General features: G+C 39.0%; 1 non-coding gene across 1 annotated transcript; it reads left to right on the top strand.

Annotated features, from left to right (window-relative positions):
- Window positions 1–9,110: 9,110 nt before the first annotated feature.
- Window positions 9,111–9,218, top strand: LOC112787323 (small nucleolar RNA R71). The gene has a single exon (XR_003194742.1). It is a non-coding gene; the product is annotated as a small nucleolar RNA R71 (small nucleolar RNA).
- The last annotated feature ends 3,834 nt before the right edge of the window (window positions 9,219–13,052 follow it).

The following is a 13,052-nucleotide window of genomic DNA, read 5'->3' as shown; positions in this document are numbered from 1 at the left end:
GTGCATCAAGGATGGAACAATCAAAGATGGGAGGAGTCTCAAGGGATTGATCAACCTTCTTGGCAACAACAACCTCCGGATTCTTATGGGTATAATCATAATCCTAATGCATATTAATCTAATGAATGTGGTGACCCTTATTGTGATTATCAACAACCACCACCACATGCCTATGAACCACCCCCTCAACATGACTTTAAACCACCTTACTCACAAGCCTCCTACCACCAAACACCTCATTATGACCCTAATCCTTATACACCATACCAACCACCTTATGAACCATATGAACCATATATGGAACCACCACCATTCCAACATAATTACTCTCAAGAACCACCTCAATATACACCACCTCCATACCCTTACCAAGATGGACCAACTTCCAATTATGAAAATTTTCTCCCAAACAATGAACCTTCTTTTTTCACACCACCTCCAATGGAAGATTCTCTCCAAGAATGTGTTAGTTCTTACATTTGAAGGCAAGAAGAGGACCAAAAGGAGTTCAAGGAGTTAGAAGCCAAGATAGCTACCATAGTAGAAGCCGTTCGCAATATGGTCTCCTCCCGCCTAAGCCTATGCGATCAAGGAACTCCCATTGTTGAATGTGGAGAAGCAATTAAGGAGCATAGTGAGGGAGTGAGTCTAGAGCTTCAAGGTGGAGAAGAGGAGTTGAAGCAAGAATTGTCACAAGGGGAGAAAGTTGAGATAATTGAGCCGGAAGAAGTGGTTGAAAATCTAGGAGATGTTGGAAGCCCATGGGAGCATATAGTTATAGAGCCCTCTTTCAAGAAGCTCGACATTGATGTTGAGGAGGGTGTACAACCTCCAACACATACCACGATTGAAGATCTTGAAGAGATTGATCAAGAGATGGATTCAATCATTAAAGAGTTCCTATCTACAATTGAATCCTCTCCAATTGGGCTTGACATAGAGGGTAAGGAAGAAGATACCTCACCTCCCATACCCTTGGTAATCAATGAAGAAGAGATTGAATTGGAAGGAAGCTACCAAGAGGAAGAGGTTGAGCAAGAAGCAAGCTCCACCAATGAAGAATGTGTAGAAGAAGTTGGTGGGCAAGGGGTTGAAGTTGAAGAAGCTTGCCAAGAGGTGGAGGTAGTCAAGAAAGACCACAAGAGAATGGACATCGCATTGGCTAAGTGTGGGGAGGTCCCCCTTCCTAAGTCACCATCATCCAACACAACATTTAAGTGGCTAAAATTCTTATCCCTAAGCTTTACCTTCTCACTTGAATATGCTTTGCTTGAAAATGATGGTCAACTTAGAGCTCTTTGTGGAGTTAAGAGTAGGAGAGAGATGGTAAGTGGTTGGAAACATCACTCTAAGTTCATGATGGTTGCATGCTCGAAGTTGAATAGCAATGGTTACTATAAAACCAAATTGCATGGGTCTAGGAGAATGTTTGGATGCTTAATTGAGAATTCACAAGCCTTGTCACCTAAATTTAACTATGGTAGTCAACGAGAAGATGGGTGCAAGAACAAGGTTTGGGACCCCAGAATTCATTTCAACAATCAAAACTCTTGGGGCCTTGTCATTTACTTAAGCTTACTTGAAGGCCTTGTGCGCCTAATTTGGGATCCCGGTGGACATTGGATATGCAAACATTGGTAGAGATTCAAGGATGAATTCAAGCATAAACCACCCTAGCAAGGACCCCCACCAAATGTCCAACTTAAGGACTTAAACTAAAAGTGCTAGGTGGGAGACACCCCACCATGGTAAACTCTTTTCATTTTTCTCTCTTTTGTACATATTAATAGAATTAGTTTAATTCCATGTTTTGTTTTGTTTGTTGAGTTTATTTGGTGGTTTGATATGTTAAATAAGGTTTTAGGGTGTTTTGGTAGCTGTTCGGAAGGCTTGGTTTGGTGCAAGAACTTGAAAAAAATTTTGAAAAATAGAGCACCAACCCGCGCGTGCACGTACGCGCGCCTCAAGCATTTTCGACCATCCACGCGGACGCGCCATGTACGCGTGGATGCAAAAATTCCACCCCAGCCAAAAATCCGAGAGTTAGGCCTGCACTGTGCGAATATTGGGCCTAAGGCACAAACCAACCCGCGCGTACGCGCACCTGGCGCGTACGCGCTGTTGACTATAATTGCGCAATGCACGCGTACGCACGCTGTGCGCACGCGCGTCGATTGCGTGCCCTCCTGGTACATTTTCCAAAGAGTTGGGCCAATCCTGAGCTGACATTGTGCCCTGCGCCCAACCTAACCCGTGCGTGCGCGCACCTGGCACGTACGCGCCCTTCGGCCAAAATGCACATCAGCGCGTAAACGTGCATGACGCGTCCGCGCCGGTATAAAAAAAAGAGTTTTTTTCTCATCTTCCATTTTCTTTTGTCCATTGCATTCGCATACTTTTATTCTTTGCATTTTCATTTTGTTTTTATAGCCTGTTTTTACCTTCTTCTTTTTTAGCTTCTTATTTGAATAATGGGGTTGAATTTTCTTACTCAATTGTTGAGAATTTCTTGGTTAATATTGGTACTTCTTGACTTGTTTGATATTGTTGGGTGATAAAACTTTTAAATCAATGCTTAATCTTGTATGACTCTTATATTCTGTGTGCATTGATATGAACTTGCATGTCTTTCATGACCCACTCTTTCTAGTCGAACTTGATGCTTTTGAGTGCTCTTCATTTGACTTTACTCTTGCATCAAGTGTTATTTAATATGCCTTAGCTTATATTATTTTCTCACTCACATGTTGTAGCTACCATGTAGTGAGAACCTTACTCTTATTTGGCATTAGCTCTCGCCTATGTTCTATTTGCTTTGATATCTTTGTTGTAGGCTTAATTTTCTTTCTTTTTCTTTCCCTTTAGATTGGTCACCGAAAGAGGAAAAAGAAAGCTTCTAAATGGGACAACAAACAAGTCCTTCCGAACAACCCTTTGGAGGAGCTCATCAATTGTAGCAACCCGTCCACATTGCTCTTCTTTGCATGCACCGAGGACGGTGCAAATTTCTAAGTGTGGGGAGGTCGTCCGACCGACCTCCATGGGTAACAACTTCCTTTTTCAACACCAATTTTTAATTTTTGTCTTTGTTAGATTAGTTGTTGCATTGCATGTTAGTTAGAATTTGTACATATTTTATTACTTCTCTTTATTTTAGGACTACTTGGTTAGGGTGATGATTTCTTTTCCAAGAAACTGTTTTTAGGGCACCCTACCAATTTGAAAAAAAAATTTGTATTGAACTTGGTTGAAGAATTTATTTTGGAACATGATTTTTGAGCTAAGGACACAAGCATGTGAGTTTTGAGCCCAATTGTGTGGTTACATCTTATAACCACTTATTTTCCATTCTTGTGTGTATTATTCTCTCTCTATGATTGTAATCTTTGATTTGTTTGATTCTTTATGTCCATTATTCCATGTATACATGCATTTATATGATTGAGGCCATTGGTGCACGAAATTGTGATCTCAGGCAACGGCGCTAAAAACTCTGTATGCACGTCTTAATAAAATCGTTTTTCATTCACAACTTCGATACAACTAACCAGCAAGTGCACTGGGTCGTCCAAGTAATAAACCTTACGTGAGTAAGGGTCGATCCCACGCAGATTGTTGGTATGAAGCAAGCTATGGTCACCTTGTAAATCTCAGTCAGGCGGATAATAATTGCTTATGGAGTTTTCGAAAATAAATAATAAAATAAGGATAGAAATACTTATGTAAATCATTGGTGAGAATTTCAGATAAGCGCATAGAGATGCTTTCGTTCCTCTGAACCTCTGCTTTCCTGCTGTCTTCATCCAATCAATCCTACTCCTTTCCATGGCTGGCTTTATGTAAGGACATCACCATTGTCAATGGCTACTTTTAATCCTCTCTGGAAAATGGTCCGATGCGCTGTCACTGCATGGCTAATCGTCTGGAGGCGTCACCCTTGTCAATGGCTGCATTCTATCCTCTTGTGAAAATGGTCCAAATGCTCTGTCACAGTACGGCTAATCATCTGAGGTTCTCGATCATACTGGAATAGGATTCACCCTCCTTTTGCGTCTGTCACTACGCCCAGCACTCGCGAGTTTGAAGTTCGTCACAGTCATTCAATCCCAGAGTCCTACTCGGAATACCACAGACAAGGTTTAGACTTTCCGGACTCTCATGAATGCCGCCATCAATCTAGCTTATACCACGAAGATTCTGATTAAGAGATCCAAGAGATACTCATTCAATCTAAGGTAGAACGAAAATGGTTGTCAGGCACGCGTTCATAGGGAATGATGATAATTGTCACGTTCATTACATTCAGGTTGAAGTGCGAATGAATATCTTAGAAGCGGAATAAGTTGAGTTGAATAGAAAAACAGTAGTACTTTGCATTAATTCATGAGGAACAGCAGAGCTCCACACCTTAATCTATGGAGTGTAGAAACTCTACCGTTTGAAAATACATAAGTGAGAGGTTCAGGCATGGCCGAATGGCTAGCCCCCAAAACGTGATCACAGGATCAAAATACAATCCAGGATTTTCCAAAGATGTCTAATACAATAGTAAAAAGTCCTATTTATAATAAACTAGCTACTAGGGTTTACAGAAGTAAGTAATTGATGTATAAATCCACTTCCGGAGCCCACTTGGTGTGTGCTTGGGCTGAGCTTGAATGTTACACGTGCAGAGGCTCTTTCTGGAGTTGAACGCCAGGTTGTAACGTATTTCTGGCGTTCAACTCTGGTTTGTGACATGTTTCTGGCGTTTAACTCCATACAGCAGCGTAGAACTGGCATTAAACGCCCTTTTACGCCATCTAAACTCGGCCAAAGTATAGACTATTATACATTGCTGGAAAGCCCTGGATGTCTACTTTCCAACGCAATTAGAAGCGCGTCATTTTGAGTTCTGTAGCTCCAGAAAATTCACTTTGAGTGTAGGGAGGTCAGAATCCAACAGCATCAGCAGTCCTTCTTCTACCTCTGAATCTGATTTTTGCTCAAGTCCCTCAATTTCAGCCAGAAAATACCTGAAATCACAGAAAAATACACAAACTCATAGTAAGGTCCAGAAATATGAATTTAACATAAAAACTAATGAAAACATCCCTAAAAGTAACTATATTCTACTAAAAACATACTAAAAACAATACCAAAAAGCGTATAAATTATCCGCTCATCACAACACCAAACTTAAATTGTTGCTTGTCCCCAAGCAACTGAAAATCAAATAGGATAAAAAGAAGAGAATATACTATAAATTCCAAACTATCAATAAAACATAGCTCCAATCAGATGAGCGGGACTTGTAGCTTTTTGCTTCTTGAATAGTTTTGGCATCTCACTTTATCCATTGAAGTTCAGAATGATTGGCTTCTATAGGAACTCAGAGTTCAGATAGTGTTATTGATTCTCCTAGTTCAGTATGATGATTCTTGAACACAGCTATTTTATGAGTCTTGGCCGTGGCCCTAAGCACTTTATTTTCCAATATTACCACGGGATACATAAATGCCACAGACACATAATTGGGTGAACCTTTTTAGATTGTGACTCAGCTTTGCTAAAGTCCCCAATTAGAGGTGTCCAGGGTTCTTAAGCACACTCTTTTTTTGCTTTGGACCTTGACTTTAACCGCTCAGTCTCAAGTTTTCACTTGACACCTTCACGCCACAAGCACATGGTTAGGGACAGCTTGGTTTAGCCGCTTAGACCAGGATTTTATTCCTTTAGGCCCTCCTATCCACTGATGCTCAAAGCCTTGGGATCCTTTTTATTACCCTTGCCTTTTGGTTTTAAGGGTTACTGGCTTTTTGCTCTTGCCTCTTGGTTTTAAGAGCTTTTGGCTTTTTCTGCTTGCTTTTTCTTTTTCTTTCTATTTTTTTCGCCTATTTTTTTTTCTGCAAGCTTTGTTCTTTGCTGCTTTTTCTTGCTTCAAGAATCATTTTTATGATTTTTCAGATTATCAAATAACATGTCTCCTTGTCATCATTCTTTCAAGAGCCAACATATTTAACATTCTTAAACAACAACTTCAAAAGACATATGCACTGTTCAAGCATTCATTCAAAAAACAAAAAGTATTGTCACCACATCAATATAATTAAACTAAGTTCAAGGATAAATTCGAAACTCATATACTTCTTGTTCTTTTGAATTAAAACATTTTTCATTTAAGAGAGGTGATGGATTCATAGGACATTCATAACTTTAAGACAAAGTTACTAAATACTAATGATCATGTACTGAAGACACAAACATAGATAAGCACTTAACATAGAAAACGAAAAACAGAGAAAGTAAGAACAAGGAATGAGTCTACCTTAGTGATGGTGGCGTTTCCTTCTTGAGGAACCAATGATGTCCTTGAGCTCTTCTATGTCTCTTCCTTGTCTTTGTTGCTCCTCCCTCATTGCTTTTTGATCTTCTCTAATCTCATGAAGGATGATGGAGTGCTCTTGATGTTCCACCCTTAATTGTCTCATGTTGGAACTTAATTCTCCTAAGGAGGTGTTGATTTGCTCCCAATATTTATGTGGAGGGAAGTGCGTCCCCTGAGGTATCTCAGGGATCTCTTGATTTGCAGCCACATGTTCTACCACTGAGCTATAGACCCTTGAGATGAATCTTTCCATCTCCCATGACTCGGAGGTGGAAGCCTTTGTCTTCCCTTCCCCTTTTCTAGAGGTTTCTCCGGTCTTAGGTGCCATCATTGGTAATGAAAAAACAAAAAGCTTATGCTTTTACCATACCAAACTTAGAATATTGCTTGCCCTCGAGCAAAAGAAGAAAGAATAGAAGAAGAAGAAGATATGGAGGAGTTGGAGGGATGTGTGTATGGATGTGAGTGGTGAATGGAAAACAGAAGGGATGACCATGAATGGAGAGGGAGAGGGTGAGGTGGGTGGGGATCCTGTGGGATTCACAGATCCTGAGATGATCCTGTGGTATCCACAGATCCTGAGGTGTCAAGGATTTACATCCCTGCACCCAATTAGGCATGCAAAATGCCCTTGCACACAACTCTGGGCGTTCAGCGCCAGATTGGTGCTTGTTCTGGGCGTTGAACGCCCATTTGTTGCCCATTTCTGGCATTGAACGCCAGAACCATGCTTGTTCTGGGCGTTCAGCGCCAGCTCTTCTCCAGGGTGCAATTCTGGCGTTCAAACGCCCATATGCTGCCCATTTTGGGCGTTCAGCGCCAGAACCATGCTCTGTTCTGGCGTTGAACGCCAGCCAGATGCTTCTTACTGGCGTTTAAATGCCAGTAAGGTCTTCCTCCAGGGTGTGATTTTTTCTGCTGTTTTTGATTCCGTTTTCAATTTTTATATTTATTTTGTGACTCCACATGATCATGAACCTAATAAAACATGAAAAACCATGAAAATAAAAATTAGATAAAAATTGGGTTGCCTCCCAACAAGCGCTTCTTTAATGTTAATAGCTTGACAGTGGGCTCTCATGGAGCCTCACAGATGTTCAGAGCATTGTTGAAACTCCCCAACACCAAACTTAGAGTTTGGATATGGGAGTTCAACACCAAACTTAGAGTTTGATTGTGGGGGCTCTGGTTGACTCTGTTTTGAGAGAAGCTTTTTATGCTTCCTCTCCATGTTTACAGAAGGATGACCTTGAGTTTTGAACACAAGGGAGTCCTCATTCAATTGAAGGACTAGTTCACCTCTATCAACATCAATCACAGGTCTTGCTGTGGCTAGGAAGGGTCTTTCAAGAATGATGGATTCATCCTCATCCCTCCCAGTATCTAGGACTAAGAAATCAGCAGGGATGTAAAGGCCTTCAACCTTTACTAACACATCCTCTACTTGTCCATAAGCCTGTTTTCTTGAATTGTCTGCCATTTCTAATGAGATTTTAGCAGCTTGCACCCCAAAGATTCCCAGTTTCTCTATTACAGAGAGGGGCATGAGGTTTATCCCTGAACCAAGGTCACACAGAGCCTTTTCAAAGATCATGTTGCCTATGGTACAAGGTATTGCGAACTTTCCAGGATCCTGTTTCTTCCGAGGCAATCTCAGTTGATCCAGATCACTCAGTTCATTGGTGAACAAGGGAGGTTCATCTTTCCAAGTCTCAATACCAAATAATTTGGCATTCAGCTTCATGATTGCACCAAGGTACTTGGTAACTTGCTCTTCAGTAACATCCTCATTCTCTTCATAAGAGGAATACTCATCAGAGCTCATGAATGGTATAAGGAGGTTTAATGGAATCTCTATGGTCTCTAGATGAGTCTCAGATTCCTTTGGTTCCTCAAAGGGAAGCTCCTTATTGATCACTGGACGTCCCAGGAGGTCTTCCTCCTTGGGATTCACGTCCTCTCCTTCCTTCACAGGTTCGGCCATGGTAATTAATTCAATGGCCTTGCACTCTCCTTTTGGATTCTCTTCTGTATTGCTTGGGAGAGTACTAGGAGGGATTTCAGTGATCCTTTTACTCAGCTGGCCCACTTGTGCTTCCAAATTTCTAATGGAAGACCTTGTTTCATTCATGAAACTCACAGTGGCCTTAGATAGATCAGAGACTAAGTTTGCTAAATTAGAGGTATTTTGTTCAGAGTTCTCTGTCTGTTGCTGAGTGGATGATGGAAAAGGTTTACTATTGTTAAACCTATTTCTTCCACCATTATTAAAGCCTTGTTGAGGCTTTTGATCCTTCCATGAGAAATTTGGATGATTTCTCCATGACGAATTATAGGTGTTTCCATAAGATTCACCCATATAATTTACCTCTGCTATTGCAGGGTTTTCAGGATCATAAACTTCTTCTTCAGAAGATGCCTCTTGAGTACTGTTGGATGCAGCTTGCATTCCATTCAGACTCTGAGAAATCATATTGACTTGCTGAGTCAATATTTTATTCTGAGCCAATATGGCATTCAGAGTATCAATTTCAAGAACTCCCTTCTTCATAGGCGTCCCATTACTCACAGGATTCCTTACAGAAGTGTACATGAACTGGTTATTAGCAACCATGTCAATGAGTTCTTGAGCTTCTGCAGGCATTTTCTTTAGGTGAATGGACCCACCTGCAGAAGTATCCAATGACATCTTAGCTAATTCAGACAGACCATCATAGAATATATCCAAGATGGTCCATTCTGAAAGCATGTCAGAAGGACACTTTTTGGTCAGTCCTTTGTATCTCTCCCAAGCTTTATAGAGGGATTCACCTTCTTTCTGTCTGAAGGTCTGAACATCCACTCTAAGCTTACTCAGCTTTTGAGGAGGAAAGAACTTGGCTAAGAAAGCCTTGACCAGTTTATCCCAAGAGTTCAGGCTATCCTTAGGTTGAGAGTCCAACCATATTCTAGCTCTGTCTCTTACAGCAAAAGGGAAAAGCATGAGCCTGTAGACTTCAGGATCTACTCCATTAGTCTTAACAGTATCACAGATCTGCAAGAATTCAGTTAAGAACTGAAAAGGATCTTCAGATGGAAGTCCATGAAACTTGCAGTTTTGTTGCATTAGAGAAACTAGCTGAGGTTTCAGCTCAAAGTTGTTTGCTCCAATGGCAGGAATGGAGATGCTTCTTCCATGTAAATTGAAATTTGGTGCAGTAAAGTCACCAAGCATTCTCCTTGCATTATTGTTGTTGGGTTCGGCTGCCATCTCCTTTACTTGTTCGAAATTTTCAATAAAGTTGTCTCTGGATTGTTGTAATTTAGCTTCTCTTAGTTTCCTCTTCAGAGTCCTTTCAGGTTCTGGATCAGCTTCAACAAGAATGCCTTTTTCCTTGTTCCTGCTCATAAGAAAGAGAAGAGAACAAGAAAAGAAGAGGAATCCTCTATGTCACAGTAAAGAGATTCCTTATTATTAGTAGAAGAAGAAAAGGAATAGGGGTGAAGAAGAATGAAGAATCCAAACACAAGGGTAAGGATAGGAGCAGTGATGTGAGATGAAGAGAAGTGTTAGTGGATGAATGAATAATTAGAAGGAGATGAGGGAGAAGGATTTTTGAAAATTATTTTTGAAAAAGGGTTAGTGATTTTCGAAAATAGTTTTTGAAAAAGGTTAGTAGTTTTCGAAAATTTTAAAATCAAAAGTTAAAATAATTAGTTAATTAAAAAGAAATTTTGAAAAAGGGGGGAGATATTTTCAAAAATTAGAGAGAGAGAGTTAGTTAGGTAGTTTTGAAAAAGATAAGAAACAAACAAAAAGTTAGTTAGTTAGTTGAAATAAATTTTGAAAAGATAAGAGGTTAGGAAGTTAGAAAAGATATTTTGAAATCAAATTTTTGAAAAGGATAAGATAAGAAGATATTTTTGAAAAGATATGATTGAAATTAGTTTTTTTGAAAAAGATTTGATTTTTAAAATCACAATTAATGACTTGATTCACAAGAAATCACAAAATATGATTCTAGAACTTAAAGTTTGAATCTTTCTTATCAAGCAAGTAACAAACTTGAAATTTTTGAATCAAAACATTAATTGTTATTGTTATTTTCGAAAATTTGATATAAAATTAGGAAAAAGATTTTTGAAAAATATTTTTAAAATTTTCAAAAATAACTAAGAAAGATTTGATTTTTGAAAAAGATTTTGAAAAAGATAAGCTTTTTAAATTGAAAACTTGATTTGACTCATAAGAAACAACTAGATTTTAAAATTTTTTGAAAAAGTCAAATCTAATTTTCGAAATTTTAAGAGAGAAAAAGGGAAAGATATTTTTTTTATTTTTGAATTTTTAATGATGAGATGGAAAAACATGAAAAAGATTCAATGCATGAAAATTTTGGATCAAAACAATGAATGCATGCAAGAATGCTATGAATGTCAAGATGAACACCAAGAACACTTTGAATGTCAAGATGAACATCAAGAACTTATTTTTGAAAAATTTTTAATGCAAAGAAAACATGCAAGACACCAAACTTAGAAATCTTTCATGTCTAGACACTATGAATGCAAAAATACATATGAAAAACAAGAAAAGACACAAAACAAGAAAACATCAAGATCAAACAAGAAGACTTACCAAGAACAACTTGAAGATCATGAAGAACACTATGAATGCATGAATTTTTCGAAAAATGCAAGATGAATATGCAATTGACACCAAACTTTCAACTTGACTCAAGACTCAAACAAGAAACATGAAATATTTTTTATTTTTATGATTTTATGATTTTTTTGTATTTTCTTTTAATTTTTTCGAAAATCATTTTGAAAAAGAAAAATAACGATTCCAAAATTTTTAATATGAATTCCAGGAATCTTATGCTCTTTAGTCTAAAGCTCCAATCAAAGGGTCAGGCATGGCTTAATAGCCAGCCAGGCTTTAGTATGTAACTCAGACATGACACGCCTAACATGCCCTATCCAAAAGAATTAGACATGGCTTTACAGCCAGCCAAGCTTCAACATGCTTTATGAAACACTAGAATTCATTCTTAAAAATTCTGAAGAAAAATATATTTTTGAAAACATTTTTATTTAAAATTTTTTTTTTCGAAAACAAAGGAGAAATTTTTGAAAGGTTTTTTGAAAAATTTTTTGAAAATAAAACAAAAAGAAAATTACCTAATCTGAGCAACAAGATGAACCGTCAGTTGTCCAAACTCAAACAATCCCCGGCAACGGCGCCAAAAACTTGGTGCACGAAATTGTGATCTCAGGCAACGGCGCTAAAAACTCTGTACGCACGTCTTAATAAAATTGTTTTTCATTCACAACTTCGATACAACTAACCAGCAAGTGCACTGGATTGTCCAAGTAATAAACCTTACGTGAGTAAGGGTCGATCCCACGCAGATTGTTGGTATGAAGCAAGCTATGGTCACCTTGTAAATCTCAGTCAGGCGGATAATAATTGCTTATGGAGTTTTCAAAAATAAATAATAAAATAAGGATAGAAATACTTATGTAAATCATTGGTGAGAATTTCAGATAAGCGCATAGAGATGCTTTCGTTCCTCTGAACCTCTGCTTTCCTGCTGTCTTCATCCAATCAATCCTACTCTTTTCCATGGCTAGCTTTATGTAAGGACATCACCATTGTCAATGGCTACTTTTAATCCTCTCTGGAAAATGGTCCGATGCGCTGTCACTGCATGGCTAATCGTCTGGAGGCGTCACCCTTGTCAATGGATGCATTCCATCCTCTTGTGAAAATGGTCCAAATGCTCTGTCACAGCACGACTAATCATCTGAGGTTCTCGATCATACTGGAATAGGATTCACCATCCTTTTGCATCTGTCACTACGCCCAGCACTCGCGAGTTTGAAGTTCGTCACAGTCATTCAATCCCAGAGTCCTACTCGGAATACCACAGACAAGGTTTAGACTTTTCGGACTCTCATGAATGCCGCCATCAATCTAGCTTATACCACGAAGATTCTGATTAAGAGATCCAAGAGATACTCATTCAATCTAAGGTAGAACGGAAGTGGTTGTCAGGCACGCGTTCATAGGGAATGATGATGATTGTCACGTTCATCACATTCAGGTTGAAGTGCGAATAAATATCTTAGAAGCGGAATAAGTTGAGTTGAATAGAAAAACAGTAGTACTTTGCATTAATTCATGAGGAACAGCAGAGCTCCACACCTTAATCTATGGAGTGTAGAAACTCTACCGTTTGAAAATACATAAGTGAGAGGTTCAGGCATGGCCAAATGGCCAGCCCCCAAAACGTGATCACAGGATCAAAATACAATCCAGGATTTTCCAAAGATGTCTAATACAATAGTAAAAAGTCCTATTTATAATAAACTAGCTACTAGGGTTTACAGAAGTAAGTAATTGATGTATAAAACCACTTCTGGGGCCCACTTGGTGTGTGCTTGGGCTGAGCTTGAATGTTACACATGCAGAGGCTCTTTCTGGAGTTGAACGCCAGGTTATAACGTATTTCTGGCGTTCAACTCTGGTTTGTGACATGTTTCTGGCGTTTAACTCCAGACAGCAGCGTAGAACTAGCATTCAACGCCCTTTTACGCCGTCTAAACTCAGCCAAAGTATGGACTATTATATATTTCTGGAAAGCCCTGGATGTCTACTTTCCAACGCAATTGGAAACGCGCCATTTTGAGTTCTGTAGCT

Source organism: Arachis hypogaea, chromosome 20 (genome assembly GCF_003086295.3).
Source record: "Arachis hypogaea cultivar Tifrunner chromosome 20, arahy.Tifrunner.gnm2.J5K5, whole genome shotgun sequence".
In the NCBI taxonomy this organism is placed as follows: Eukaryota; Viridiplantae; Streptophyta; class Magnoliopsida; order Fabales; family Fabaceae; genus Arachis; species Arachis hypogaea.
Note: the sequence above shows the minus strand (reverse complement) of the source record. Positions and strands in the feature narration are given on the sequence as shown.